The 4,310-nt window shown below is 38.5% G+C and overlaps 1 long non-coding RNA gene across 1 annotated transcript; it reads right to left on the reverse strand.

Moving 5' to 3' along the window:
• Positions 1-1,150: 1,150 nt before the first annotated feature.
• Positions 1,151-3,754, reverse strand: LOC147481833 (uncharacterized). The gene is made up of 2 exons (XR_015206990.1): positions 3,626-3,754; positions 1,151-1,371 (listed from the first exon to the last, which is right to left on the reverse strand). It is a non-coding gene; the product is annotated as an uncharacterized LOC147481833 (long non-coding RNA).
• Positions 3,755-4,310: the final 556 nt, after the last annotated feature.

Genomic DNA, 4,310 nt, shown 5'->3' on the forward strand with positions numbered 1-4,310 from the left:
TGGTAGAGGGACCAGTAGGGTGTGGGTACGAAGGCAGAACGGACAAACATACGGAACAAGAGTACACAGAGAAGAGAGTAGACAGATGGAAATATAGAGTGAAGAACATATGGAACAATAAGGAGAAAACAACAGTGAGTAGATGGCAGATGGAGGAGCAACACCTCTCGCCCTTATGGTTGTTGTAAATAATGAGAGTTTAACTGCTGCTACGAGATCGAGTAGTGGTGAATAGGAACAGAGAGACTCAGACCATCAGTGAAAAAATGAGGAATGTCATCAAGGAACCTAGAATAGTATTCAACTAGTATCACCTGGTAGAGTTGAATGTACCTATCAAGAACAAGTAGACAACTCAGATGAGCTAACACTGGTAGTAGTGTATACAGCAAGGCAGGCATGTACATCCTGAAACTGGGTTATTTACTATTGAGAGGAATATCTTTGAGGAATTGGCTGATATGGAGGAGGATGATCTTTCGAATGTAGAACCAGAACTGTTCAGTGATATGCAGTCTACTCCTATCCCGTTAAAAAATGCTCTAGAAAGTAGTGCATTCCAAACAAGAGCTCAGAAGAAAAGAAACACATAACAGCAAACATCTTCTGGGAAGAAAGGTAAGGGAAGGTCCAAAGGGCGTGGAAAAAGGTGGGGACATTAAACTAATAATTTATCAATGATCAGGGTGTGTAGTTGGAATATAAAGGGGTTGAATGATCACACGAAAGCAAAAAATTTAAATAAGTTTATCTTGGAAAATAAGATTAGTTGCATGGGTTTTTTGGAAACAAAAGTGAAGATGAAGAAGTATATCACTATAGCAGATACAGTTTGCCCCTCATGGGAACTCATACATATTTATTCGAGTGATGAACATGGCAGAATATGGATTGCATGGGATACAAACATTTTGGATGTACATAGAGAAGTGGAAGGGACCCAGTTTTTACACTACAAGGTTCATAGTCGACATCATGTGTCACAGCCCGATTTTCTAAACAATTAAAAAAAATGAATATTTGAAATATAAATATCTCAAACATCACTTGGTTCAATTGTCTAGAAACCCAGGCTATGACGGGGTGGATACTACACATGTCAAAACCCGAAAACCCACATCATAAAGAATCAACTTAACAACAATAGTCCCCAAATTCCTCAACTATCACTTTATTAAAAACTTTCTTCCATCCCAATACAAACATAAACAAACTTTAAGAATAACAGGTCTTCAACATTGTATTCCATGTCATATGAAAATGTAACCTACGTTATTACATCCTTCCAAAAGATCAGACCTAATAAACTAAACTCCCAGACTGCTCTAGGCGAGAATCCAAATCACACGCCGTGGTTCCACTGCCTTCCACCTATGTTCCCAAGAACACACCCATGTTGCCAAAACAAAGCAAACATGGGTCAGCAAATTGAATTTGCTGGTATGAGTAGACTAAATACATATAAACATTTCAAACTTTACTTATCCAACTAACACTTTAAATCTATCATAACCTAATCATTCTCAGCTTGGAAGACAGGTAGTTTCGTCATTTCAACCGGCATAGTTTCTTCCCAAGCAAAACTTCCATTATATTAACTCATTATAATACTCGTTTTAATATCTAAATCATTTAATTCAAACTTACCGATATCTACTGCTGTATAAGGGTAGGACCGCGTCCCTGCACAAAATGTTATTAAGTCCTACCCTCCTGCAAAAGAAAGTTAGAACTTCTATATAATATGTGTAGATATCCTATAGGTATTCCAATGCAAGCCCAAATACACTCGCATAATCAAATTAATACCACTAACCCGCAAGGCGAATACCTTAGTTCCTCTCTAGGGTAGTCCAAACAATCTAGTCATTCATGGCACATTCAATGAATACCCGGGTCATTCATGGCACATTCAATGAATACCCATAGATAACGCTAACGGGCCATTTATGGCACATTCAATAAATGCCCACCTATCATATGACATCAACAGTCATAAAACCCAATTCCAAAACTTGAGTCGTGGAGTTCTAAAAGAGTGCGGTAAATTTATTTACGCATTATTGAACTTTATTTTATATATCATTTAAGATAACGAATGAGTATCTTGATTCCTGTATTTTTTGATTTACTGGCGTTATTAATTTCGGGATGTCTTAGTGTCATAACGCGTTGCATATTATAAAATCTTGCAAAATCACATAGTAGTTAATACACATACACACGATATATAGAGGTCTTAGCCTAAAGTCAAGTATGCTAATAACCCTAGACCTATCTTAATAACCCAAATCATAATCCGAGTTAAAAGGTCAAATTGGGTCAACTGGTCAAAGTCAACCCTGGTCAAAGTCAAAGTCAACCATCATGGTCGAAGTCAAACTGTCGTTTCCATGTTCAACAGGTTCGAGGTCATAGCCATGGTTCATGGCTAAGGTCAATGTGCATGGCTCATAGGCTCATGACTAAAGTAATGGTTCGGACCCAATTGGCCAAGCCCAAAACTTAGAACCCGAAAGTCTAAAAGTTGAAAGACCAATGTAGATCTATTTTAAGTCCTATGGACTGGCCCCAACAATATTAGAAACTGGCCCAAAAACTGTTAAGTGGTTCGGTCCAAAAATCTTAAATTGAACTGGTCCACAAATCAAAGGAAACGGGCCCATAGACTAATTGGAAAAAGGCCCTAAACAAAACCAACTAAAATCGGGCCCAAAACCAACTAATAGAGTTTTGGCCCAACCCAAAACTTAACCCTTTCGGCCCAAGCCCCAGGCCCAAATTCGGTCATCTTCCTCACAGCTCTAGCAGCTCCACCAGCCACCAAAATCCGGCCACCACTCCTCCACACACCACCCATTTTTAACTAGGTGGTTTTACTCCCTGCAAAAACCCCTACCTCTTTAACAAACACACATTCCTCAAATAATTTAAATCCGACATCACCAAACCTAGATCTAAAACCTTACCGCCGCCATTAATGGCTTCCACCACCATTCAACAGCCCCATATACATCCCCACACTCACACTTTAACAAAACAATCAACACAACAATCAACCAAACAGTTCACACGAAAATAAAAACAAAAATCAATCCTTCAGTAGCCCAGTAACGGCAGTAACGCCATTAACGCCTCTTCCCCGAGCTCCCAAACCATACCCGACCACCGTATTCCATCAAAAGTCAAACAAAAGTCACAACATCAAGACAAAAATCGATGTTACCCCTAGCCTGGGCGATCTCGCCGCCATTAATGGACCTTCAAAGCTTCAGCCTAACTAGAACAGCCCCACTCCTAATCCCGACGTCCATCATATACCAACAACCAATTAATATTAACATCACAGTATGGTTTCAAAACCAAAACCAGGAGAGTTCAAATACAAAACGATTTCTGTGGGCTGACGCCATTGATGCTCTGTTGAAGCTTCGTCAGTTTACCCAATTAACAAAGTTTCGACAGTTTATATCAAATCCGAATTATAACAAGGTTTAATAAAACAAAAACACGAAGTCCAACACAATCAGTATAATGAACAGTATTAATAGGCTGAAACTTTAGTCGGTATACTCCGATACACAGAAAACCATAAATCCGGTGAAATAGCAAAATAGCTACTCACCTTAACTAACAGCTCGACAAATTTTCCTAGCCCGAATCGTCGTGCTCCACCTCTCCAGCAAACCAGCTTCTTTCTCTGCCTCCATTTTTTATATTTTATTATCTTCCAAAACCCTATTATCTAGAACAATGTGTTTATATACTTGGGTCCGAAACCCAAGCCCAACACCGACTCGGGCCCAAAACCAAGCCCACGTATCCCGAGTCCAATCCGACGAATTTTTAAAATAAACAATTAAATTAATTAATTAAATAGAAAAATACGTATTTAAAAAATACATGGGGGCATAGATTCCGTGTGCTCACCGCCGCCATTAACGCCCTCCCGAGCCGGCCATTCAAACAAAGACAAGATCACAATGAATACAGTTTGACAGTTCTATATCAAATCTGAGTTTCTCTAGAGTTTTAACAACTCGACGACACGACGTAGAATAAAAACAAGGACAACACTTATCCATTTATCTACGGGCTTTTATCCGTCCGAAACTGCTGGATATCCTATATCTGTTTTATCTGTTATCTATTTTCATTATTATATTTATCATTATTATTATTAGGAAAACAAAGAAATAAAATACGGGGTGTTATATCATGGGTTAAGTTTTTTCTTAATCGTTATTTATTGATAAGAGCCCAAAACTGTAGTTTTAACCCCTTAACAATAATACTTTTAGACCAATTAT

This window comes from Coptis chinensis, chromosome 8, assembly GCF_015680905.1.
Source record: "Coptis chinensis isolate HL-2020 chromosome 8, ASM1568090v1, whole genome shotgun sequence".
NCBI lineage: Eukaryota > Viridiplantae > Streptophyta > Magnoliopsida > Ranunculales > Ranunculaceae > Coptis > Coptis chinensis.